At 48.6% G+C, this 27,646-nt stretch overlaps 1 long non-coding RNA gene across 1 annotated transcript; it reads left to right on the forward strand.

Annotated features, from left to right (window-relative positions):
- LOC142254639 (uncharacterized) lies at positions 1-26,823 on the forward strand. Its single transcript, XR_012727289.1, has 7 exons — positions 1-50; positions 2,968-3,115; positions 18,712-18,859; positions 19,346-19,462; positions 20,481-20,535; positions 21,688-21,765; positions 26,580-26,823. It is a non-coding gene; the product is annotated as an uncharacterized LOC142254639 (long non-coding RNA).
- The last annotated feature ends 823 nt before the right edge of the window (positions 26,824-27,646 follow it).

Below are 27,646 nucleotides of genomic sequence, written 5' to 3' on the forward strand. Positions count from 1 at the left end.
TAACACCTTGGACACTGAGAACAGTCCAGTTCTTTTTCTCCTTGGCCCAGGTAAGATGCTTCTGGCGTTGTCTATTGGTCATGAGTGGTGACACAAGGAATGTGACACTTGTAGCCCATGTCCTGGATATGTCTGTGTGCGGTGGCTCTTGAAGCACTGACTCCAGCAGCGTCCACTACTTGTGAATCTCCTCCATATTTTTGAATGGCGTTTTCTTAATCCTATCAAGGCTGTGGTTATCCCGGTTGCTTTTGCAGCTTTTTCTACCACACTTTTTCCTTCCACTCAACTTTCCATTAATATGCTTGGATACAGCACTCTGTGAAAAGCCAGCTTCTTTAGCAATGACCCTTTTATGGCTTACCCTCCTTGCAGAGTGTGACAATGGCTTCCTTCTGGACATCTGTCAAGTCAGCAGTCTTCCCCAAGATTGTATAGCCTACTGAACCAGACTAAGGGACCATTTTTAATCACTTAGGAAACCTTTTCAGGTGTTTTGTGGTAATTCTAATTTTCGGAGATAATGACTTTTGGGTTTTCTTTGGCTGTAAGCGCCGTTTCAGATCAGCGTTTTTCTGCCGCACTCCCAGATCCGGCACAAGGGCAGTACAGTACAATACAGTTCACTGGCAAGCTTCGGGCACATGCGGTCATGTGACAGCATGTGATCGGGGCTTGCCGCACTGTCTGTGAACTGTATTATACTGTACTGCCCTTGTGCCGGATCTGGGAGTGCGGCAGAAAAATGCTGATCTGAAACAGCCCTAAGCCATAATCGTCAACATTAACAGCAATAAACATGAAATAGATTCCCTCTGTGTGTAATGACTCTAAGGGCTCATGCGCACGTTGCGTACTCACATGCATTTATGCTGTGTATTGCACTGCAGAGTAAATGCATGCGTCCTGCGTCCCCTGCACTATGTATGTAGATTGTGCATGACACGTGCGCATGTTGCTTATACAGTATGAATGCAGCGATTTGGGTGCTAACATTTTGACCCAAATCCGTGTGTTCATAAAAGCAGCATGTCAATTATCTCTGCGTTCTGAATGCAGCCCCCACTCTATCTATGGTGGGGGCAGCAGCCATAGCGCATGAAATCGGCTTTTTTTAACAAAAATACCTACTTCATTATGCAGTCTTTCTGCAGCGATTTGACGTGCACATGTGCTGTCAAATTGCTGCAGAATATTCTGCAGTTACGTGCGCATGAGCCCTAATATATAGGAATAGATCCCTCTGTGTGTAATGACTCTATAATATATAGAAATAGATCACTCTGTAATGACTATAATATATAGAAATAGCTCCCTCTGTGTGTAATGACTCTATATAATATATAGGAAAAGATCCCTCTGTGTGTAATGACTCTAATATATAGGAATAGATCCCTCTGTGTGTAATAACTCTGTATAATATATATGAATAGATCCCTCTGTGTGTAATGACTCTATATAATATATAGGAATAGATCCCTCTGTGTGTAATAACTCTGTATAATATATAGGAATAGATCCCTCTGTGTGTAATAACTCTGTATAATATATAGGAATAGATCCCTCTGTGTGTAATGACTCTATATGATATATAGAAATAGATTCCTCTGTGTGTATTGACTCTATATAATATATAGAAATAGATCCCTCTGTGTGTAATGACTCTATATAGTATATAGGAATAGATCCCTCTGTGTGTAATGACTCTATATAGTATATAGGAATAGATCCCTCTGTGTGTAATGACTGTAATATATAGAAATAGGTGCCTTAGTGTGTAATGACTCTATATACAGTGCTCAAAAAATTAAAGGGAACACTCAAATAACACATCCTAGATCTGAATGAATGAAATATTCTCATTTAATACTTTGAAAGTTGAATGTGCTGACAACAAAATCATACAAAAATCATAAATGGAAATCAAATGTTTTAACCAATGGAGACCTGGATTTCAAGACACACAAAATGAAAGTGGCAACAAGTCAAAATGAGACTCAGTATTGTGTGTGGCCTCCACGTGCCTGTATGACCTCCCTACAATGCGTGGGCATGCTACTGATGAGGTTGCGGATGGTCTCCTGAGGGATGAGATTAGCTTTTAGAATAATAAAAAAAAAATTCCCAGAGGACTCGTCCTACCAGAAGGGGCTGAACAAGAAAAATGGATCCACCCTATAATGGGTGAGGCCGGCGTATATATGGCTCCACCTCACCTTCCCTCTCACCGGCCAGGAGCTCAGGTCTCTGCACCTTGGTGGTGGTCATGGTAATAACACACTGTGCGGGTTTATGATTAGCTCAGAACGCTCTGTATGGTGGCACTAATATTTATGGTTTACCTTTTTTTTGCTTGTTTTCCCTCCTTTCTTTAGGGTGAGACATGTTCAGGTTTGCAGGTGTGGTGGACTGACAATAAGGGAGCAGGGGTTGCAGTTTTGTTCACTTTTTATGATCCACGTCTGGTTGTAATTTCTAAGCTGACTCCAGACTTATTCTTTACTTTGTAACCCGAAATTCCGGTTGCACGATCTGTTGTTTCTGCTCGGGCTAAAGTCCAATGTTAAAGTTTTGAAAGTCTCACCTGGATACAGCTCAGCAAGTGACACATCGCTGGAATCAGGGGCTGTGTCTCTACATTATGCTGCTCTCAGATAAGGGAGCAAAAATCTGATGACAGGTTCCCTTTGAGCCAAACTTGTGCATGAAAATGTTTCAGAATTCAGCTGTCACCACTTAAAGTTGACAAGGCCACAGTGTCACAATCAGGTTTGCTATAAATTGTGTAAGGCTACCTTAACTCCTGCTCTTTGATATTCTGGGTCTGCCCCATATTTTTTTTTTTTTTTTTTAGGGGTAAACAGAATGAAACCTCCTCTTTTGTAGTGCAAAACATGTAATCTATTGGTGACCGCCATATGGTCAATTGTGTATAAAAGAGGATTAAAAACTCCCCTTTTGTTGCAGGTAAAACTATGGGGACAGCAGGATCCAGCGCTGCAGGGAGTCATCTGGGAGAAGTGTCACTTTGACGCCTTGGCTTGGTTGGAAGAAACTTCAAAATATGAGTAAACATCTTTGTCCAAACTGGACATTCCCTATCCCCAATAGTAAGGTAATGCAGGAAAAGAAACTATTCATTGTTCTCGCTGTCCTGTCATGGAGAAGGTAGTTCACTATAAATTGTCTAAGGTTAATCTACCAGTAAATAGCACTTTTAATGCTACCTGTGAGTGCGGTTATTGGGAGAAATGAATGCAGTTCCTCCCAGGAGCCGCCAGCTTACAGTCATTGGGGTGTGCACAGAGCGCTATACAGTGAGCTGCAGCTGTAAATAAGCCACAGCACTCTGATATACAGAGGTGCTGCATAGCCGGCCGTCAGATGGAAGCCCTCGCATCAGTCGGGCCAGGTCCCAGCTGCTGCTGGGCTCTATGAGGTAAATCCGGAGATATGACGATAAATCATGATATTCAAGTTATGTCAGGAAGCCCTCTCCTGGTGTCACCCCCCCTTTCCTTCACACAACTTGTTTAGCAACCCATCCCATGGCCATCTCCTGTGATATGGAAATTAGGTGATGTGGGAACAAAGGACACAGGATGACTCCCTGCCGTCACCCTGTAACAAGAGTTGTATCTCATTATAAGGCTCTGGAACTAGCCAGACAGAACGACTCCAGTAAAAAATGGTTCATATCTCGCAAGCCATATTTCCGATAAATACGGCAACCATAAAAATGGTGTTTTCGCATGCGGACGATGCTGGCACACCTTTTTTATGGGAGCGGGAGCTTGGGAAATACCCCAGGCGTGATATCAGCCAATGTGGAACTAGTAGACAAGTCATGAAACCTCTCATTCTGTAGCTAAATTCATAACTGTCACAATGAGAGCATTGGCGTCCGCCTACGACGCTCCCAGGCCAAGTTATGGCCATATTCCATGTTGTGGATTTTGTCCATAACTCCAGCCAGGGGTGGAGCAGTGCTCCCTCTGAGGTCACGAAGGTAGGAGGGGACCTGGATTTGCCCAGGTTGATAACCCTACTTCGGCCATTTTCCAGTGTTCTTTCGCTGGGGGTCACGTGCAGGAAACATCTGTGGGAGTTCCTGGAAACCTGGTCTACAGCGCCCCCCTGTGGCCAGACGCACAAGGTAACTGATTGAATTGCATACCTGTTTGTAAACCATGCTTTATCTGTAACTGTACTCTGACATATGTATATTCTGTAGATTCCCTATTGTATATATTGTAGTTTCTAGTGTGCTTTAGGCTGATTAAATTATATAATTAATCTTGGGCTGTTCTGTTATCTCGATCTTGAATCCCACGTCTGTGTGTTCGGCTAATAGTTACCGTGAAGCGGTTGGTGGCAGCGAGTTGTGCCAAGGATTATTGTGGGGAGGCCAGTGAGATCCGGGGAGGTTTTATATATTCTGCCCGCGGAGGTCGGGGGAATATATACCCTACTCTCACTGGGGACCCTTCAATAATCGGCATAAGTAGTATAGCGGCCTCCTTGCTTATCGTCGGGCAATTCCATAATTGGCCTGACTATAAGAGGGGCGCTAGAGAGCGCATCACGTGCTCTGTCTGTCGGTCGGGAGGTATAAAGGAGGGGTGACCCCCCACTTGTTACCCCCCGATTGTGACGTACTGGTAGCCAGCGCGGGGGATTTCTGAGTGACCCCCCCGGTGGTTTGTGACATATTGGTGGCATAGCGGTGGGATCGAGATAATAGTGTGTGTGAGTGTGAGACCCATACTCCCAGACACTAAAGACTGCCTGCAGCAGCTGTGGCTGCTGGGGTCTTCAGACTAGCTCAACACTAGAGTGTCAGAGTGCAGATACTGTAAGGTGTGTGGAGGCATCAGGTGTCAGTTCTGTGTCAGTGACCAAAAGTCTGCAAGAATGGCTGATGGCACCAGGAGCAGAGCTATGCAACTGGCCAATGCTAAGGCAGGAGCCGAAGAGAGGGAGGACGGTGCTGTGGACGATGAGGAGGTTGTCCACGAGCCCTCCAGGAGCTCGACGCCAGAAAACCGCTCTGCAGAGGACATCGCACAACCTGGGACTGCTGGACAAAATGAGGAGCAGCTCACCCAAGGGTCCTCAACGAGCCAGATGCCAGCCCTCCGCTCTGCAATGGACAGTGAATCACCAGGCTCCGCAGCGGGCCGCAGATCACCACGGGCCATTCCACCGAGCCTGGGAGGCTCGGATAGCCTTCTTCAAATGGCTATGGCCCTTCTCCAGGCTGGAGACCAGGAGGGCTACAAGGAACTCCTGGCAGAGCGCAGGGCAGAGCGGCAGGCAGCGCGTGACGCTGAGGCTGCGGAGCGGCAAGCAGTGCGTGAGGCTGCGGAGCGGCAAGCAGCACGTGAAGAGCGACAGCAACAGGCAGAGCGTGACTACCAGCTGCAGCTAGCTCAGCTCCGGCCCTCATCAGCCACACGTGACCTTCAAGACACCAAACTTCCAAAGGTCCGTGTTGAGGACTTCCCAGTGCTGGAGAAGGATGGAGACTTGGACTCTTTCCTGACTGCTTTTGAACGGACTTGCTTGCAGCACCATCTGGACAAGGACCAGTGGGCCAAATACCTGACCCCCCGTTTAAGGGGTAAGGCCCTGGAAATCCTTGGGGACTTGCCTACTGAGGCAGATCAGGGCTACGACACCATCAAGCGGGCCCTGATCCAACAGTACAACCTCACCCCAGAGTCCTACCGCAAGAAGTTCCGGAGCCTACAGAAGGGACCAAAGGACTCCTGGGCTGACCACCGGCGGGCACTTGCCCGAGCTGCCGACCACTGGACCCAAGGCCTGCAGCTTTCCACCGGACCGGAGATCCTGGACTTGTTCATCACGGAGCAACTCTTGTGGAACTGCCCTGAGGATCTCCGCCAGTTCATCCGAGACCAGAAGCCAAAGGGATCCACGGCTACAGCTGCCCTGGCTGATGACTACACCAACAATCGGGCCCCGGAGGCCAGGAGAGCGGCCACCAGCAGCACCTGGAGAGGGGGTAAGATGAATTCTGCGACTGCCCCACCTGCCCCTAGACTGCAGGGGGTGTCCCCCTCAACTCCCCTCTCCAGGCCCGTGGCAGAACCAAGACGGTGCCACCAGTGCAACCTACCTGGACACTTCAAGGCCATGTGCCCTCAGCGTCCCAAGGCCCCGGCTCCGTCCCCGTCCCAAGGGCCGCCCAAGGTGTATTGTGTGGGTGGGGGTGGTGGTAGGTCCCTGGACAGCTTCCAACCTGTCACCGTCGGCCGGTCTGTGACCATAGGACTGCGAGACAGCGCCTCGGAGGTGACTCTGGTGCGGCCTGAGATGGTGTCCCCCCAAGACTTGATCCCTGGAAAAACCCTCGCTGTCTCCGGGATTGGAGGCATTGACCCGGCGCTGCCTGTTGCTGACATTTATGTGGACTGGGGCGCAGGGCGAGGGGTGAGGGAGGTGGGGGTAACTGATCGGATCCCCGCAAACGTGCTACTTGGGACAGATTTGGGGCAGATAACCTCCCAGTTTGGGCCCCCACCGAGGGCTGAACCTTCAGCCAGTACTGACATGACTCCTGACAATGTTAATGTGTTATCTATGAATGATGTGAGAGAGGGGGGAGTGAACTCTGATATTTCTGCTTGCATAGACACCATAGACACACACACAGCTGCAGCTGTGACAGGGGAGGGGGTCAGAGAAAGGTGTGACAATGCCTCTACAAGTAATCAGCCTGTGAGCTGGGATCTGTTGCCCTCTGCAGGGATAAGCAGAGAGCAGGGTGCTGCAGGGGGAGGACCAGTGTGTGGGGTGGGGGCTACCACAGCAAATGTGGGGTCCCCAGAGATTTCACAGCGGGGTTCTGTTGCTGCAGGAGGGGAACAGGCAGGTGAGATTGGGGCCGGTCCAGGAGCGGAAGTGCTCCCAGGTAAGATCTCGGTGCATGGTTCCCCCACAACCGGGGTGTCAGGAAGCCAGGTAGGTCTGCCTGAACCGGCGACTTGGTCAGGAACGGAGGAGGAGCAGGCACGACCCACGGTCGCAGCGGCTGTGGCCGCTGTCACCCGCAGTGGGAGTGCTGGAAGCCAAGGGGCCTCCCGGAGGTCCGATAGCTCTTCCCCTTCTGACCAAGTGGCAGCCGAGTCAGGTGGAGGCCAGGACACAGGTCCCGGGGTACTGACCGAAGATGTGACAGTCTCGTCGATTCTGGCCACATCTAGTCAGGGGTTTCAGGCAGCGTTAGAAGCTGACGACAGCCTGAAAGCTCTTAAGGAGCAGGCGGCCCAGCCTCCCTCGGACTCGGACCCGGAGCGAGTGGTCTGGGACCAAGGACGGCTGTACCGGGCCACGGTCCAGCAGGGTTCACCGGAGGCGTGGCCCAGGGACCGACAGTTGGTGGTACCCTATCCGTTCCGGACGGAGTTGTTGCGGATCGCACATGAGATTCCGATGGCCGGACACCTAGGGATCGCTAAGACCAAGGCCAGGTTAAACCAGCATTTCTACTGGCCAAAAATGGGGGCCGATGTGGCTGCCTACTGCCGTTCGTGTGAAACCTGTCAGAGAGTGGGGAAGGCGGGGCCACACCCCAAAGCCCCACTAGTATCTCTGCCAATCATCGATGAGCCTTTCAGGAGGGTGGCTGTGGATCTGGTCGGCCCGCTGGCCATCCCCAGCAGCTCCGGGAAACGCTTCATACTGACGGTAGTGGACTATGCCACCCGGTACCCAGAAGCAGTGGCCTTGTCGTCCATTCGGGCTGACAAGGTGGCCACCGCATTGCTGGAGATTTTCTCCCGAGTGGGTTTTCCCCAGGAAATGCTCACTGACCGGGGGACCCAATTCATGTCCCAGCTGATGGAGGCCCTCTGTAAGCAGGTCCAGGTGCGACATCTGGTGGCCAGCCCGTACCATCCACAGACTAATGGCCTGTGCGAGCGGTTCAATGGCACCTTAAAGCAGATGCTTAAGATGTTGGTCGACTCCCATGGGCGTGACTGGGAGCGGTATCTCCCACACCTGTTATTTGCTTACCGGGAGGTTCCACAGGCCTCAACAGGATTCTCACCGTTTGAGCTCCTGTACGGGCGACGTGTGCGGGGCCCCCTGGCTCTGGTGGAAGAGGCTTGGGAAGGGGATTTGGCCACCCCTGGAGTGTCGGTTATCGAGTATGTCATGCGCTTCCGGGACAAAATGCAGGCCTTGACGCAACTGGTACACGACAATATGGCTCAAGCCCAGGCCGATCAGAAGCGTTGGTACGACCAGAACGCTTGTGAGAGGACCTACCAAGTGGGTCAAAAGGTGTGGGTACTGGTCCCCGTACCACAGGACAAGCTTCAGGCAGCCTGGGAAGGCCCATACCTCGTGTACCAGCAGCTCAACCCTGTGACGTACCTGGTCACCCTGGACCCTGCCCGTGGAAGGCGGAAGCCCTTCCATGTGAACATGATGAAGGCACATCATGAGCGGGAGGCATGTGCGCTCCCCGTGTGCAACCTGCCCGAGGAGGGAGAAGCGGAAACCCTCTTGGATATGCTAGCCCAGGTTAGGGCAGGCGGATCCATTGAGGATGTGGAGGTTGGCCACCAGCTCTTGGAGGACCAACGGTCCCAGCTGTGGGCCACCCTACACCCCTTCCGGGGGTTGTTTACCAACCAGCCCGGAAGGACTAACTTGGCTGTCCATCACGTGGACACTGGGGATCATCCCCCGATCCGGCGTTCAGCATATCGGGTCTCCCTGGAGGTGCAGCAACACATGCGCCAGGAGATTGACGAGATGCTGAAGCTGGGGGTGATCCAGGCATCCAACAGCGCTTGGGCCTCGCCTGTAGTCCTCGTCCCTAAGAAGGACCGAACCACTCGGTTCTGCGTGGACTACAGGGGGCTCAATGCTGTCACGGTCGCCGATGCGTACCCAATGCCACGCATCGATGACCTGCTCGATCAGTTGGCCGGGGCTCAGTACCTGACCATCATGGACCTGAGCCGGGGATATTGGCAGATCCCCCTGACTCGCAAGGCCAGGGAACGCTCTGCCTTTATTACCCCATTTGGACTGTACGAGTCCACGGTGATGCCATTCGGGATGAGGAATGCCCCTGCCACTTTCCAGCGGATGGTCAACACCCTGCTCAAGGGACTTGAAGGGTACGCGGCCGCGTACCTGGATGACATTGCCGTCTTCAGTCCCACCTGGGAAGATCACCTAGAGCATCTAGCACAGGTGCTCAGGCGGGTCCACCGGGCAGGTTTGACCATCAAGCCGGGCAAGTGTCAGCTGGCCATGAGCGAGGTCCAGTACCTCGGTCACCGGGTAGGCGGGGGAACACTGAAGCCCGAGCCTGAGAAAGTGGAGGCCATCGCATCCTGGCCCACCCCCAGGACCAAGAAGCAGGTGATGTCCTTCTTGGGGACCGCTGGGTACTATAGGAGGTTTGTTCCATGCTATAGTAGCCTGGCAAAGCCCCTGACGGACCTCACCAAGAAGAAGCTGCCCTCTGCAGTCGATTGGACAATGGACTGCGAGACAGCCTTCCGGGCCCTAAAGGACGCCCTGTCCAGCCCGCCCGTGCTACAGGCAGCCGACTTCACGCGGCCGTTTGTAGTACAGACCGACGCCAGTGACTTCGGCCTCGGTGCGGTGCTCAGCCAGGTGGACTCTGCGAGCCAAGAGCACCCAGTCTTGTACCTGAGCAGGAAGCTGTTACCGAGGGAAGTGGCCTATTCCACAATGGAGAAGGAGTGCCTGGCCATAGTGTGGGCCCTGCAGCGTCTGCAACCCTATCTATACGGGCGCCACTTCATCGTGGAGACGGACCACAACCCCCTCAGCTGGTTGCACACCGTCTCTGGGACGAATGGGCGACTGTTGCGATGGAGCCTTGCGCTCCAGCAATACAACTTCACCATTCGCCACAAAAGGGGCCGTGACCACGGTAACGCAGACGGGCTGTCCCGACAAGGAGAGGTCGCGGACGGGCGCACGGGGGAACACCGGAGTGTGCTGCCCCCTAGCGCCCTCAAAAGGGGGGAGGTGTGAGGTAAATCCGGAGATATGACGATAAATCATGATATTCAAGTTATGTCAGGAAGCCCTCTCCTGGTGTCACCCCCCCTTTCCTTCACACAACTTGTTTAGCAACCCATCCCATGGCCATCTCCTGTGATATGGAAATTAGGTGATGTGGGAACAAAGGACACAGGATGACTCCCTGCCGTCACCCTGTAACAAGAGTTGTATCTCATTATAAGGCTCTGGAACTAGCCAGACAGAACGACTCCAGTAAAAAATGGTTCATATCTCGCAAGCCATATTTCCGATAAATACGGCAACCATAAAAATGGTGTTTTCGCATGCGGACGATGCTGGCACACCTTTTTTATGGGAGCGGGAGCTTGGGAAATACCCCAGGCGTGATATCAGCCAATGTGGAACTAGTAGACAAGTCATGAAACCTCTCATTCTGTAGCTAAATTCATAACTGTCACAATGAGAGCATTGGCGTCCGCCTACGACGCTCCCAGGCCAAGTTATGGCCATATTCCATGTTGTGGATTTTGTCCATAACTCCAGCCAGGGGTGGAGCAGTGCTCCCTCTGAGGTCACGAAGGTAGGAGGGGACCTGGATTTGCCCAGGTTGATAACCCTACTTCGGCCATTTTCCAGTGTTCTTTCGCTGGGGGTCACGTGCAGGAAACATCTGTGGGAGTTCCTGGAAACCTGGTCTACAGCGCCCCCCTGTGGCCAGACGCACAAGGTAACTGATTGAATTGCATACCTGTTTGTAAACCATGCTTTATCTGTAACTGTACTCTGACATATGTATATTCTGTAGATTCCCTATTGTATATATTGTAGTTTCTAGTGTGCTTTAGGCTGATTAAATTATATAATTAATCTTGGGCTGTTCTGTTATCTCGATCTTGAATCCCACGTCTGTGTGTTCGGCTAATAGTTACCGTGAAGCGGTTGGTGGCAGCGAGTTGTGCCAAGGATTATTGTGGGGAGGCCAGTGAGATCCGGGGAGGTTTTATATATTCTGCCCGCGGAGGTCGGGGGAATATATACCCTACTCTCACTGGGGACCCTTCAATAATCGGCATAAGTAGTATAGCGGCCTCCTTGCTTATCGTCGGGCAATTCCATAATTGGCCTGACTATAAGAGGGGCGCTAGAGAGCGCATCACGTGCTCTGTCTGTCGGTCGGGAGGTATAAAGGAGGGGTGACCCCCCACTTGTTACCCCCCGATTGTGACGTACTGGTAGCCAGCGCGGGGGATTTCTGAGTGACCCCCCCGGTGATTTGTGACAGGCTCCTATTTCATAATTCTGATCACAAACCAGGTGAAGGATAGAGATGTTATAATGCACCAGTCAGATGTCTTTCTCTGACCTTCTGCATCTTGCACGCCGGTTTACAAGAATTCTATTTGTCTTTACTTTGTAACCCGAAATTCCGGTTGCACGATCTGTTGTTTCTGCTCGGGCTAAAGTCCAATGTTAAAGTTTTGAAAGCCTCACCTGGATAAGGGAGGAAATGAACAAAACCTCAGATGTGACCTAATCTGTTTTTAGTAACTGCCTTTTGCTTCATTTACAAGCTCCAACCGAACGGGGCACGTGCCGTCTATGTAGCTCGTTATTTGGCCAGAGAAGCTGCTCTGTTTGCATGTGTAGGTGACCTTATTCCTTATCTGTATTTATTTCAGACTTTTTTTTTTTTCTTTTTTTTTAATTATTATTTGTGTTTATAGTTTTTGTCTTTCTGTAGTTGTCTCTGCAGTAGTTAAATGTTGTTGGAGACAAGCTTATGCTGCTTAGTGCACACAATTCACAAACATGCCATGGGGAAAAACCACTTATTTTATATTGTTTTTAATTTTTTGCGTTGTATTTATAGGCTGTATAAATGTACACTGTAGTCTTTTATAGCTATATGCAAGTCTGGTTATATGGTGCGCATAGTGTACGGAGACCTTAGTGTACTCTCATAGAGGGGAAAAAAAAAAAATGCCCCATGTTTTAATGGATGTAGTATTCCAGATCTATTCTCAGTGATTCGCTTTGCTTTCATCTCCTAAATTTGGCACATGGTGAGCCTAAAGCTCTCTACTACAGAGCTGCAGGGATGAAGTCTCCATATGGCTACCATTTCAAAACTCCTGCTGTGCAAGAGGCCTTATGGCTTGTTCACACAGTGGGGGACAAAAATCTCATTTTGAAAGCTGTTCTATTTTGTATAAACTGATATTGTGTCCGTGTTTCAGGTAAGTGTGACATGTTTTTAACACGGATGTCACACGTGCCCATGTTGTTCTCTGGAGTTACACATACGTCTGGTGTTTTCACACAAACCGTGTGTCCCTGCTTGGCCCCACACGCACACATGGAGACATGTCAGGGTTTTTTTTCCAGCAGCACAGGTGTCACATGGATGGCAGAATCGCCGGTGACAGGTGAGTATCCAGTAAGCAGTGTGTGTGCAGGGACGTCCAGGAGGTCATCTGAGTTCCCAATGAACTCTGATGACCTCCTGATGACACCCCCGGTACATCCGCACTACAGCGGGTGTCAGAACAGTGACCTCACGGGTTCATCAGACTTCCCTCCTCACCCATGGAGTCATACTGCAGTGACGCAAATGGACTTCTGCTGGACTATGATCTTTGAGACCTAAACCCCTTAGGTGTGAGCAGGAGGCGGTGGTCCATGGAATAAAAAAAATGTATTTATATAAATCTAAGCCTTTTTAAAGGGGGTTATAAAGAGGAAAACAGTTTTTGAAGTTTCCATCGCAGCAAGAGGTGATGCTACAAAGTACTAGCCTGAAATGATTACATAGCTTATAAGGGTATGTGCACATGCTGCGGATTTGGTGCAGAAATTTTCTACATGAAATTAGCACCTTCTGACAGCAAAATGCACCAAAAAAGTTGGGGGTTTTTTTTGGTTTTTTTTTTTTTATGAAGGGGCAAAAAAATGGCCCAACAAATGACATACTGCTGATTTTATATTTTTTTTTTTTTTACACCAAAATGGCAATGGGGGGGAAAAAAAACACAATGTGGGCAGTGCACTTTAAAAATCCTAGACTTTACTGCCTTCAGAATAGGCATGCACATTTTGGTGTAGAATTAAAAATATTCAAATTGTCTCTCCAGTAAAGGAGACAAACTCTAGCACAGCGCCACCTATTGGAAGTAGCGATCCTAAAAGTCACAAGTGGATTTTTGACAATCCTTTGCAATATGACTCAGGATATATAAGCCAGATCAGAATCCCAATTTGCAGACACGGTGTTTCGGGGTGCTTGCCCCTCGTCAGTGCAAAGTATGGGGGTGTCTGATCTGGCTCATGAGAAAGCTATGTGGGGACCACGGGGGAACACTATTCTCCTTAAGGAGACTTTGCAAGCCAGTCTGGCTGCCAGGTAAGGGGACTTATAGCTGCAATGCCCCTAAAATTCCACGGGGGAACACTACTTTGCAAGCCAGTCTGGCTGCCAGGTAAGGGGACTTATAGCTGCAATGCCCCTCTGGGAAATATTCAAATTGTCTCTCCAGTAAAGGAGACAAACTCTAGCACAGCGCCACCTATTGGAAGTAGCGATCCTAAAAGTCACAAGTGGATTTTTGACAATCCTTTGCAATATGACTCAGGATATATAAGCCAGATCAGAATCCCAATTTGCAGACACGGTGTTTCGGGGTGCTTGCCCCTCGTCAGTGCAAAGTATGGGGGTGTCTGATCTGGCTCATGAGAAAGCTATGTGGGGACCACGGGGGAACACTATTCTCCTTAAGGAGACTTTGCAAGCCAGTCTGGCTGCCAGGTAAGGGGACTTATAGCTGCAATGCCCCTAAAATTCCACGGGGGAACACTACTTTGCAAGCCAGTCTGGCTGCCAGGTAAGGGGACTTATAGCTGCAATGCCCCTCTGGGAAATATTCAAATTGTCTCTCCAGTAAAGGAGACAAACTCTAGCACAGCGCCACCTATTGGAAGTAGCGATCCTAAAAGTCACAAGTGGATTTTTGACAATCCTTTGCAATATGACTCAGGATATATAAGCCAGATCAGAATCCCAATTTGCAGACACGGTGTTTCGGGGTGCTTGCCCCTCGTCAGTGCAAAGTATGGGGGTGTCTGATCTGGCTCATGAGAAAGCTATGTGGGGACCACGGGGGAACACTATTCTCCTTAAGGAGACTTTGCAAGCCAGTCTGGCTGCCAGGTAAGGGGACTTATAGCTGCAATGCCCCTAAAATTCCACGGGGGAACACTACTTTGCAAGCCAGTCTGGCTGCCAGGTAAGGGGACTTATAGCTGCAATGCCCCTCTGGGAAATATTCAAATTGTCTCTCCAGTAAAGGAGACAAACTCTAGCACAGCGCCACCTATTGGAAGTAGCGATCCTAAAAGTCACAAGTGGATTTTTGACAATCCTTTGCAATATGACTCAGGATATATAAGCCAGATCAGAATCCCAATTTGCAGACACGGTGTTTCGGGGTGCTTGCCCCTCGTCAGTGCAAAGTATGGGGGTGTCTGATCTGGCTCATGAGAAAGCTATGTGGGGACCACGGGGGAACACTATTCTCCTTAAGGAGACTTTGCAAGCCAGTCTGGCTGCCAGGTAAGGGGACTTATAGCTGCAATGCCCCTAAAATTCCACGGGGGAACACTACTTTGCAAGCCAGTCTGGCTGCCAGGTAAGGGGACTTATAGCTGCAATGCCCCTCTGGGAAATATTCAAATTGTCTCTCCAGTAAAGGAGACAAACTCTAGCACAGCGCCACCTATTGGAAGTAGCGATCCTAAAAGTCACAAGTGGATTTTTGACAATCCTTTGCAATATGACTCAGGATATATAAGCCAGATCAGAATCCCAATTTGCAGACACGGTGTTTCGGGGTGCTTGCCCCTCGTCAGTGCAAAGTATGGGGGTGTCTGATCTGGCTCATGAGAAAGCTATGTGGGGACCACGGGGGAACACTATTCTCCTTAAGGAGACTTTGCAAGCCAGTCTGGCTGCCAGGTAAGGGGACTTATAGCTGCAATGCCCCTAAAATTCCACGGGGGAACACTACTTTGCAAGCCAGTCTGGCTGCCAGGTAAGGGGACTTATAGCTGCAATGCCCCTCTGGGAAATATTCAAATTGTCTCTCCAGTAAAGGAGACAAACTCTAGCACAGCGCCACCTATTGGAAGTAGCGATCCTAAAAGTCACAAGTGGATTTTTGACAATCCTTTGCAATATGACTCAGGATATATAAGCCAGATCAGAATCCCAATTTGCAGACACGGTGTTTCGGGGTGCTTGCCCCTCGTCAGTGCAAAGTATGGGGGTGTCTGATCTGGCTCATGAGAAAGCTATGTGGGGACCACGGGGGAACACTATTCTCCTTAAGGAGACTTTGCAAGCCAGTCTGGCTGCCAGGTAAGGGGACTTATAGCTGCAATGCCCCTAAAATTCCACGGGGGAACACTACTTTGCAAGCCAGTCTGGCTGCCAGGTAAGGGGACTTATAGCTGCAATGCCCCTCTGGGAAATATTCAAATTGTCTCTCCAGTAAAGGAGACAAACTCTAGCACAGCGCCACCTATTGGAAGTAGCGATCCTAAAAGTCACAAGTGGATTTTTGACAATCCTTTGCAATATGACTCAGGATATATAAGCCAGATCAGAATCCCAATTTGCAGACACGGTGTTTCGGGGTGCTTGCCCCTCGTCAGTGCAAAGTATGGGGGTGTCTGATCTGGCTCATGAGAAAGCTATGTGGGGACCACGGGGGAACACTATTCTCCTTAAGGAGACTTTGCAAGCCAGTCTGGCTGCCAGGTAAGGGGACTTATAGCTGCAATGCCCCTAAAATTCCACGGGGGAACACTACTTTGCAAGCCAGTCTGGCTGCCAGGTAAGGGGACTTATAGCTGCAATGCCCCTCTGGGAAATATTCAAATTGTCTCTCCAGTAAAGGAGACAAACTCTAGCACAGCGCCACCTATTGGAAGTAGCGATCCTAAAAGTCACAAGTGGATTTTTGACAATCCTTTGCAATATGACTCAGGATATATAAGCCAGATCAGAATCCCAATTTGCAGACACGGTGTTTCGGGGTGCTTGCCCCTCGTCAGTGCAAAGTATGGGGGTGTCTGATCTGGCTCATGAGAAAGCTATGTGGGGACCACGGGGGAACACTATTCTCCTTAAGGAGACTTTGCAAGCCAGTCTGGCTGCCAGGTAAGGGGACTTATAGCTGCAATGCCCCTAAAATTCCACGGGGGAACACTACTTTGCAAGCCAGTCTGGCTGCCAGGTAAGGGGACTTATAGCTGCAATGCCCCTCTGGGAAATATTCAAATTGTCTCTCCAGTAAATTAAAAATAAAAATGCAATGTGTGCACATAGCCTAGTGTTTGGTTTTTTGTTTTTTTTTTTTGTTTTTTTTTTTTAAAGTGGGTGGCAAATTGACTCTACATAAAAAAAAAAAATACTCTGGTTTACATTCTGTCACTTTAGGAGGTTGTCAACTTTTGCAGAGTTCCCCAAACTTAGCCGAACAATAGTCTGTGCCCAAACAATGTGCTCCAAATGATGATCTTGTGAAGTCTCGTTCGCCTGAAATATTGTGTAGAACATTCATAGCATGGCGGAGTTCTGATGGAGCAGAATGGACATGGATAGAAAGGAACATCTGAGCCGATGTTTACAAAAGACACTTTAGTCCATCAATGTAAAAGACCATTTATGAAATATTGTGGACAAAGGAACCACAGCGCGGGTCAGTCTTGTAAATGTCAGCCTTTGTCTGAAATCTGACATGGAAAGAAAGTGCAGACACTGTCGCATATATTTGTCAGGTGGTTTTCACACTTTAAAGGGGTGGTTCAAGCATTTTTTATTTTGTAGATTGATATTATATTGAGAAACAATGTTTCTCTCAAATACCTTATGTTGGCAATAGTGCCTGTGAAAGGCGTCATGGCAGACCACTGTTTCCCACTCCGTGACCCCCGGGCTCTGACCTCGAGGATCCGGTGATGTCAAGTCCCTGACACCGCGGCCGGCCCCAGTGTCTGTGAGTGACTGGGTATTGGGCAGTGTTTCACTGCTCGTCACAGCCCATCAGCTCCTTCACAGGAGAACGCTGCAAGCAGGAGGCACTCTGTGGTGTGACAAGCGGTGAAACTCCACCCACAGCTCAGTGACTCAGGAAGACTGGGGCTGGTTGCAGGGATATGACGTTTACGAACTTGACGTGACGTCACCGGATCCCCGAGGTCACAAAGCCCGGGGGTCACGGAGCGGGGAACAGCGGTCTGCAATAGCGTCTCACAGGCACTATTGCCAACATAAGGTATTTGAGAGAAACATTGTTTCTCAATATAATATCGATATAGACAATAAAAAATATGGGTGAACCACCCCTTTAATTCTCTTGAAAACCAAAAGGAGAGGATGTAAATGGTGGGAAATGTCATGTAGTAGTTCTCTCCATCCTGGGCACCATCATGGTATAAAAGTTTCCCGTTTTGTCTCTAACATATATAAAACAAACTTTCTACTCTCCTTTCCCAACATCCCGGTGTCCACCTCTTTATCCGGCAGCTGACATCGGCCTCCCTGCAATGGGCGACACCTGACGTCCCTGGTGCAACACCAATGCCCAGAGGCATGTATCGCTGTGCAGGGACCCGATGGGTCTCTGTGCCGCAATACACTTCAGCTGGATATGTACCTCGGATGTACATTCAGTTAAAGTAGGTGCTAGGGTCGGTGGGACCCACCACATCGACTCGACACTGTTGTATTCTTGACTTCTGCGACCGCGATCATTCTGTCCCTGGTCTTGGATGAATCTGATGGACATATAGAGAATTATCATAAATGTTTTGCCCTGTATACTACTAGGGAGACTATAACAGTTTTGTGGTAGTAACTTGCGGAGTGGTGCTTTAAAAGGAATCTGTCACCAGATTTTCTCCACCTAATCTGAGAGCAGCATAATGTAGGGGCAGAGATCCTGATTCCAGCGATGTGTCACTTACTGGGCTGCTTAATGTAGTTTTGATGATCTACTGCTGATTAAACAGTGATTTTTATCATTACAGGTCTACTTGGCATGCTGCAGGTAGTACAGCATATTCATGAGCTTTGTGTAACTCCACCTCCATCACTGACAGCTTTCTATATACACTTTACATGGGCAAAAAGCTGCCAATCATTGTTGTGGACGGAGATAGAGAGCTCCAAATTCAAATAACTGATCTGCAGCAGAGGAAACATTGATGTTATGAAAATGACAGCAAACAGCTCAGTAAGTGACACAAGGCTGGAATCAGGGGCTCTGTCTCTACATTATGCTGCTCTCAGATAAGGGAGCAAAAATCTGATGACAGGTTCCCTTTGAGCCAAACTTGTGCGTGAAAATGTTTCAGAATTCAGCTGTCACCACTTAAAGTTGACAAGGCCACAGTGTCACAATCAGGTTAGCTATAAATTGTGTAAGGCTACCTTAACTCCTGCTCTTTGATATTCTGGGTCTGCCCCATATTTTATTTTATTTTTATTTTTTTTTAGGGGTAAACAGAATTAAACCTCCTCTTTTGTAGTGCAAAACATGTAATCTATTGGTGACCGCCATATGGTCAATTGTGTATAAAAGAGGATTAAAAACTCACCTTTTGTTGCAGGTAAAACTATGGGGACAGCAGGATCCAGCGCTGCAGGGAGTCATCTGGCAGAAGTGTCACTTTGACGCCTTGGCTTGGTTGGAAGAAACTTCAAAATATGAGTAAACATCTTTGTCCAAACTGGACATTCCCTATCCCCAATAGTAAGGTAATGCAGGAAAAGAAACTATTCATTGTTCTCGCTGTCCTGTCATGGAGAAGGAAGTTCACTATAAAAATTGTCTAAGGTTAATCTACCAGTAAATTGCACTTTTAATGCTACCTGTGAGTGCGGTTACTGGGAGAAAATGAATGCAGTTCCTCCCAGGAGCCGCCAGCTTACAGTCATTGGGGTGTGCACAGAGCGCTATACAGTGAGCTGCAGCTGTAAATAAGCCACAGCACTCTGATATACAGAGGTGCTGCATAGCCGGCCGTCAGATGGAAGCCCTCGCATCAGTCGGGCCAGGTCCCGGCCGCTGCTGGGCTCCTATTTCATAATTCTGATCACAAACCAGGTGAAGGATAGAGCTGTTATAATGCACCAGTCAGATGTCTGTCTCTGACCTTCTGCATCTTGCACGCCGCTTTACAAGAATTCTATTTGTTCAAACTTCTATGAACTTGAGTCATTAAATTTTTATTTTTTTTTCAGTTTCTGTCTAACAAAGTAACTTCTGCTGCTTGTGTCACTGCTGGCCCGGCCCAGGATTCCTGGGGATGACAACCTAACATCTGCTCCACGCTCCTACACCAGAGCAGAAAATGACTGGTAAACTAATGACATTTTGAATGTTCGCTATAGGGCTGAACTTGTAATTCATTAAATAGTTAAATTTTGCTTTTTTTTTTTTTTTTTTTTTCCACTCAACTTGTAATCAAATTACAAACTGTAGAAAGGTCTAATCTGCCCTTTTTAAAGGAGTTTGACTAAAGGGTACTTTACACGCTGCGATATCTGTACCTATATCGCTAGCGAGCGTACCCACCCCCGTCGGTTGTGCATCATGGGCAAATCGCTGCCCGTGGCGCACAACATCGCTCGGACCCGTCACACGGACTTGCCTTCCCTGCGACGTCGCTGTGACCGGTGAACCGCCTCTTTTCTAAGGGGGTGGTTCATGCGGCGTCACAGCGACGTAACTTGGCAGCCGTCCAATAGCAGAGGAGGGGTGGAGATGAGCGGCCGGAACATGTCGCCCACCTCCTTTCTTCCTCATTGCTGGTGGAGGCAGGTAAGGAGATGTTCCTCGCTCCTGTGGTGTCGCGCGCACACAGCGATGTGTGCTGCCGCAGAAACGACGAACAACATCGTACCTGCAGCAGCAACAATATTAAGGAAATGAACGACGTGTCAACAGGCAACTATTTTTCACGTTTTTGCGCTCGTTGATCGTCGCTCATTGGTGTCACATGCTGCGATGTCGCTAACTGCGCCGGATGTGCGTCACTAACAACGTGACCCCGACGATATATCGTTAGCGATGTCACAGCGTGTAAAGCACCCTTAAGTCTATAAAATAGGAACTCTGGTTTGCATCCAAAATTTTGTGCTCCAAATGATGACCCTATAAATTCTCGTTCGTCTGAAATACTATGAAGAACCCTCATAGCATGGCGGAGTTCTGATGGAGCGTAATGTACTAACAGGACAAGTTATACCAGGGACATCTGAGCCAATGTCAGAAGTCACTGGTGTCCAGAGGAAAGATTATACCTTCTCATATATTCCCCCAGTTTTTCCACTTTCTCATGTTATATTATACTATTTGTCTTTTAAAAATAATTAGGAACAGAAAATTACCGGTATATGAAATAGGTGCTGCCATCCAGTGGACAGACAAGGTATATTTTTTTTATTTTATTTTTTCATATGTATCAAAAGGCCTCAATGTCAAAAATCAAGCAAGGAGCAAAATTGTGTTATATCATTTACAGTGGGTATGGAAAGTTTCATTGCAGCCATTTGATAAATAAATATATCTATATATAATATAGATACAGTGGAACCTTGGATTACGAGGATAATTGGTTCCGGGAGTGCGCTCTTAAACCAAGTTACTCTTATATCAAAGCAAACTTTCCCATAGGAAATAATTGAAACGCAGACTATTCGTTCCACAACTCAAAAATGGTTGCTGTATTTATACAAACATATTACAGTAATACAAAATAATGTCCTGTATTCATTTAAAGTCATTACAGTACACCAATACAAAATACTGTACAGTAAAAAAACATAAAACAAATTAAACTACACTTTAGCTTACAATAAAGTTGTTGGGGTGCGAGAGATACAGTACAAGCAATGTGATGTACTGGTTAGCCGACAGTACAATACTGTATCCACAACATGCCCCGTGCTGTCACTGTTCCCCACACAGCTTAAAAATAAAAAAAATTTAAAAAAACGTTCACCTTCCACCACTCGCTTCACTGCTGTGCGCCGCTGGGTCCTCAGTCAGTTCCTGCGCGGCCACAAGACACCAGCGCCGCTTTCTGACGCTCCTCCATCTTCTAGGCAACAGGCCTGCGGCCCAGGAGAGGAGACGTGTCAGAGGGAGGAGAAATGTCTCCTGCTCCAACACAACTTTGAATTGACGGCGTGATCACACCTGCAGTTCAAAGTGGCTAAATGTGGCGACAGCGCGCGTGCCAGCTAAAAGGGCTCTGCGTGCCATAGGTTCGCCATCACTGCGATATAGTATATACTGTACTATACAATGGTATACTGTATACAGTACATATGTACAGAAAGGTACCTCCAGAGCGGGTCAGAGCACAGCGAAAGGACAGAACCGGAAGTGTGCACGGTGAGGATTTGCTCTTATTGCAAAGCATTGCTCTTAAACCAAGTGACAAATTTGTACAAATCTTTGCTTGTCTTGCAAAACGTTCTCAAACAAAGTTACTCTTAAACCAAGGTTCCACTGTATCTCTATTCTATTTTTCTTAATCTAAATTCACACGTTGCATCCTTGTCTCGGATTCCTTCAGTCTATAAAGAAGCTGTGATCGGCTGGGCGGTTTGATTGTGCAGGATGTCGGCCGCAGTGGGTGCCTCCAGAAGGAGAGGTGAGGAATTGCCAAAGTCAGGATTATATTGAAGAACTAATATGCCAAACATAAACTTGTGGAGCCGATTGAGAAAAATAGCCAACAACACAATAAATAATATTGAAATAGAAAATTCTTTATTAGTATAAATTCATAAAACAAAAAGGTTTAAAATAGATGATAAAAAGAGGAGGCTAACACACGATACTAGTAATCCATAATATCAAATAGAGTGCAATATATATAAAGAATCACTAGATGGCGCAATATATAAACATATGGGACAATTGCAAGCCAAGAAAAATCAGCAATGAGTATACTATGTATGGCACATAAATAGACACTATATATATATATATGGCAATATTGCTATCAAAAAGGGTCTATAATAAAGTGCATAAGAAGAACATGGTGATAAATGTCAGCAAGCATCACCCCATATGCATAATCCAATAAATCTCAAAATAGAACTCCATAGATAGTATTTAAGAGCCCAAAATAGGTAAGGGGAATATACCTGTCGCCATCAGCCAGTAAAGTGTGGAAGCCAGCCGACCCAACACGTGTCTCGGAAGTCCTTCGTCAGGGGGCGTGTGCCTTTTTTTTTTTTTTTTTTTTTTTTTTTTTTTTTTTTTTTTTCCCTCCACTTTTCTCAAGAGTGCAGGGATTAGTCTGCCCCATCTCATTGCATCCTCATTAGTTTTGCCGCATCTTTTTCTGGATTGCTTCAACATTTCATGCACCACTTATCGAATTTGTGCTTGAACCAACGCCTGTTGGAGTAGGGATTAAGTCTGACCTTGTCTGAACACCTGTGACTCCCAAGATGCATAGTATCTGGAAGTTTCTCATATTCCCAAATCAAACTATAAGATACGGTGATGAGTTATGATAGGTACCACGTAAAAATTCGGCAATTCTTCCCGGCATCCTGCTGCCATGAAGTTCTTCTAATGGAATGTCGATCATCTGAGGATAATATTTCTGACTGCTTGAGTAGAGACAAACTTCTCTGAAATATAAATATTGGCCTATGTAGTTCTTTCAGCATTAATATGGCTGATAGTGTAAATCCAGCAGGAATTTTAGAGAACATTGTCACAATTCCGTGACCTCTTTTTCATAAATGATTTGTTTTGAGACTTTGCTCAGCCATATAAGTGTCTTGCTTGTCTTTACATTGGGGCCTACTCTATAAGGCTATGTGAACACAGCTTTTTTTTTTTTTTTTTTTTTTCCAAGGCTTTGGAATGGAAACTGTTCAAATCCTCCTCCAAGTTTTGCTCCATAAAGTCTGCAAAGAGACACCTTTTGCTCATACCCTAAGGATGTTTCTACATGAAGACTTTGTAGCCAAAATGGAGTAGAAACTCTCCAAATGTTCCTCAAACTGTTTCTGCTTCATTGTAAAGTAATACCATGTGGCCTGCATATGTGGCACCCACAGGGCAAGGGGTTAACCTTACTCATCACTGGGCTGGTGATGTCACAGATGGCCCTGCCAGGTTCCGTGGCCCCAAGGCGTACAATAAAAGGGGGAATGGATGATGGGGGTAGTAGTTGATGGTTGTCTCGTGACGCCACCTGAGGTACTCGCCCAGGGATTAGCTGCTGCTGCTTTCACTGTCCTCCAGGGCGGTTAGTTATAGCAGCAAGGAAGGTTCTGCTCCCCACAGGTGGAGCGGGCCCAGGAGAGGATGATGAGGAGAGTAGTCTATGGAGCTGTACACTGGGGAGCAGGGCTGAGGACACAGACTGTTACCTTTTACTGGTCAGTTGTTACAGTGGTCCGGTCAGCCAGGAAGCAGTGAGAAGTCCGTTCTCTGCCAGGTACGTTGGAGGCCTTCTTTAGTGCACTTGAAACGCCGGGGCTTTCAGGGCTCGCACGGTCACCGGGCCGGTGGTATTCGGGGTCAGGCTGTGAGTGGCCCGACCCGGCTTCCGTGACCCCCGGCGGCCTTCAATAAAAGGAAAGTCCGACAGTCAGTCCGGTGTTACAAGGGGTATGGAAGGAGGATAACGGGGTTCCTGGGGAGCTTGCCATCGCTCTCCCCCAGGAAACTGTACGGGGGATGCTTGCAGCGCCACCCGTGGTTTGCGGCCAGGTGTTCAGCCGCCGCTGCGCAGTCTCTCTCCGAGGCAGGTGTTACGGGCAGCCGGATGGAATCGCTCCCCACGGGTGGAGCAGGGAAGCCCCAGGAGGTTTGAGACCCAGGGTAACAGTCCTCAGGGACACCGGGGGCACAGGGCGGCGGCATTACTCACACCAGTCATGGAGTGCGGTTCCAGTTGTTCTTTATTTAAAGTCTGTTCCACATCGCACCCGGGTTCTGGTCATCGCCGCCTGTAACCTCTGGTCAGTCCCGGGCAGGTAGGAGTAAGGGTCCGGTGGAGTGATCTGGGGTCCCTCTCTTTTGGTGCGTTATTGCCGTCCCCGTGGCATGGAGCATCTTGGGAACGCACCGCCTCTGTCTCTCTCTTGCCCGGTAGTGTCGCGGGCGGAGGAGGGGACACCGCGCTCTCCCTTCTGCTCGGGTCCGGCCGCCGCGGCTGCTGCGGCCTGCTGCTGCTCGGTGGCTCGAGCGATGGGCCGGATCCCGGGGACTCGAGCGGCGCTCCTCGCCCGTGAGTGAAAGGGGATTGGTTTTTGGGATTGTTTATTGTCCGTGACGCCACCCACGGTTGTGGTGATTGTATGGACACCACCGCTGCTCTGTATGGGGATCCCGGGAGCGGTGACAGGGAGCAGCAAAGTTGTTGGTTCTCCCCTCCGTGGGTAGGGGGTGGTCGTCCCGGGGCCCAATGATGAGTTGGGGGATGAGGGATGGCGGGGCCGGTGCAGGGACGTGGGGGCAGCGCTGTGCCTCACGGCACTGTGGTACTCACTCAGCCTGAGACGGGGACACAGTTCTCGGTAAAACACACGGCTGGAAAGACGGTTCCCACGGACGGCTGCTGTTGCTTTTCCCCAGTAGTTGACGGTGACGGTCCCTTTTCCTGCACCCAAGTCTATGTTGGTAGCGATGGGTTCCCACCGGTAACCGGCTCCCCGGCTTGGATATTTGCCGGAGGAGCCCCTCTTTCCCCGCAGGCACTGGCCCTGAGAAACTGGTGCCTTGGCGGTGTCTCTCTCTAACGGTTGGACTGTTGCCTTCAATCGGGACTTGGTTGTTGGGAGACCCAGAGGGGTCCCCTTCACTGACGGATTTGGCAAATTCACGGCGACTCCTAGCCTTGCCGGGATCCAAAAGGCCCCTGCCAATGGTGCTGGCTTCTCTTCGTATATCGATCCGGTACCGCCGGGCCACCACCCGTCCACGGTCCTTTCGGCAACCTCCAAGCAGCCTCTCCTGCAGATGGTCACCGCCGTCTGCTGACCTTGCTGTTCTCAGTCCGGGGCACACACCCGGACCAACTTCAGGCTTTCTCAACTGTCACTTTCTCTTCCACCTTTACTCCTCTCTCTTGCTCCTCTACCACTTCACTCATAACTCTCACTCTCCCTAAACTGATCTGCCTGGTTTTCCCGCCTCCAGGGCTGTGAACTCCTCGGTGGGTGGAGCCAACCGCCTGGCCCACCCCCTGGTGTGGACATCAGCCCCTGGAGGAAGGCAACAAGGATTTTTGTGTAGCTTTGGTGTACCTATCCGGGGTGTAGGGTGTGGTGGTGTCATGACCTGTGACCCCTGGCTTGCCCAGGGCGTCACAGTAGCGTAGTCAGGACCGCCACCGGTTACAACACTCTCAAAGATCCCCAGTCCTCAGCTTCATTCCCTTCCTCAGATGTTATCAGCCCTGGTCTCCTGGCATCTCCTCAGCAGGAGCTTTACTGTGGACGTCTACACTCTCCTGCAGCCTGTGACGTTCTGCTAAACTTTCTGTGTTCTGCACTAAACTCACTCCTATTCAGGCCCCCTCCCCTTGGGTTGTCATGGAAACCTGCCTGTGTGCAGCCCACCTGCTCATTAAGGAGACAGGATGAGTCATAGGCTCAAAACTACATGCTGCAAAAGCTATTAACTCCTTCCTGCCAGTGTGATGTGAGTGTATGTGTGGACTTCACTCCTCCTGCCTGGGAAAAATGGGGTAACATTTAATACCCTGTAACGACCCAGTTGCAGGGGCGTTACACACTCTGGATGTGGCTCGCTGTGGCCTGGTGCAGCACAGCGTCCCTCTTCCTAGATGCAATTTACCTTGCCCCTTGTGGTGGGTAGCGTGAACCGGGTGTAGGGCCTGATAGTACTTTTGCAGCCCCAGGCTCTATAATGCTACTGTGCCTTGGGAGTCTGTTGGGCCAGACGGTGTTGGACCTCCTGCCCTCCGGGTTTACTGCTGGGCCGTTAGTACCTGACAGTCAAGGACCCCGGGTGTCCTGATTCAGCGCTGGCTCCTGGAAAGGTTGAGACAGCTCTCTAACAGTGACCGTTCTTTCACTGCTACAGAGTTCTGAGTGTTCTCTTCCTGTTCTCTCTCTTGAACCCCCTCCCCAGCTCAGAATGCACAGGGAAGCTCGCCCCAAACAGGATTTGAGGTGTGTGTGTTCTCCCAGGCATAGCATTGCCTTTCGGTGAGAACGCCACTGTGGCTCCCATGACCACTGGGGTGCCACACACAGCACTGGTATATGTAATATATTCTATGACATTTAACATTATATATGTCCAGAACAAGTGACTTTCCTCCTGGGCTGTCACTCTTCTGTCCATGTCTGACTGTCCGACACGTTTTCCGCTTTTATCTATAGTGACTTGCAATCATTTTAGATTTGTTGATCTGCATTGAACAAACATTGAAAAGCTTCCTTTTTAACACCATGTCTTTTCTTGCAGTTTTCCACTGATTCCCTATCAATCCTGGGATGATCAATTTTCGGTGATAGTGGCAAGTGAATGTATCTCCAAATAAAGCTGGAATCGGTCAGACCTGTGGCTGTGATGTGCTCCTGGTTGTCCCAGGCTCCTTGGCATTATTATACATACTAAATAGCTTTTAATAGTACAGAAAATGGAGACCGTTATATATTTCAAAACAATTGCGTTCTGGATCCTTTGTAAATCCTACATTTCCTAATAAACTTCAGTTTGTCAGTAATGACTGTGTGGATTTGTGACAAGATAGTTGACTTAGGATATAGTAGTAAGTAAAGACCAAGGCAGGTGACTCGTCATGCTAAACGTGCCAAAATCTGGCTCCAAATGCAGAATATTTGAGTTTGGGATACTTTGCGGACAATTAAAAAAAAAAATTATTTAATTTTTTTTTTTTTTTGTTTTGGGGGCGGGGGTGTTTATCCTTGATTCATTTAAGTCGAAAACATTTTTGCTCAATTTGGAAGTTGTGCAGAAATTTGCGATCATTCTGCCCCTGGTTAAGCCAGTTTGTTAGCTTGGGTAAGTACGTCCATCTAATCCATGAAAATGGGCGTGTGACTCCTAATAAATTAAGCACATCTTACCTTGGCATGTGGCCAGGCTGAAACATCAAGGGATTAAAGGTGTATCCCTAGTGTGCTCCAAAATTGCGGTGCAAATCTGTTACAAGGTGGTGGTAAACTTGGCTCCTTAATCAGTTTATGAAGACTGTCTAGTCCAATTCATTAACGGTGACATTTTGTTTGCCAAATGTGATGAAGTTCATTGGAGCGAGAGGTATGCACCTATTAACAAAGTTAAGGCTATGTCCGCACGTTGCTTTTTACCTGCTTTTTTGCTGCTTTTTCAACTGCAGCGTTTAATGCCAAAATGGTTGTGTTCTGCTTTTCAAGCAAAGTCTATGGGAATTTGGGTTTCTTGTCCGCACTATGCAGTTCAAACTGCAGCCTTTTTGTTGCAGAACTTTGGTCAAAAACTCAGCTTTGCACTGCAAAACCCAAATGGCAAAAACAATTGACATAAAT

This window comes from Anomaloglossus baeobatrachus, chromosome 10 (genome assembly GCF_048569485.1).
Source record: "Anomaloglossus baeobatrachus isolate aAnoBae1 chromosome 10, aAnoBae1.hap1, whole genome shotgun sequence".
NCBI lineage: Eukaryota > Metazoa > Chordata > Amphibia > Anura > Aromobatidae > Anomaloglossus > Anomaloglossus baeobatrachus.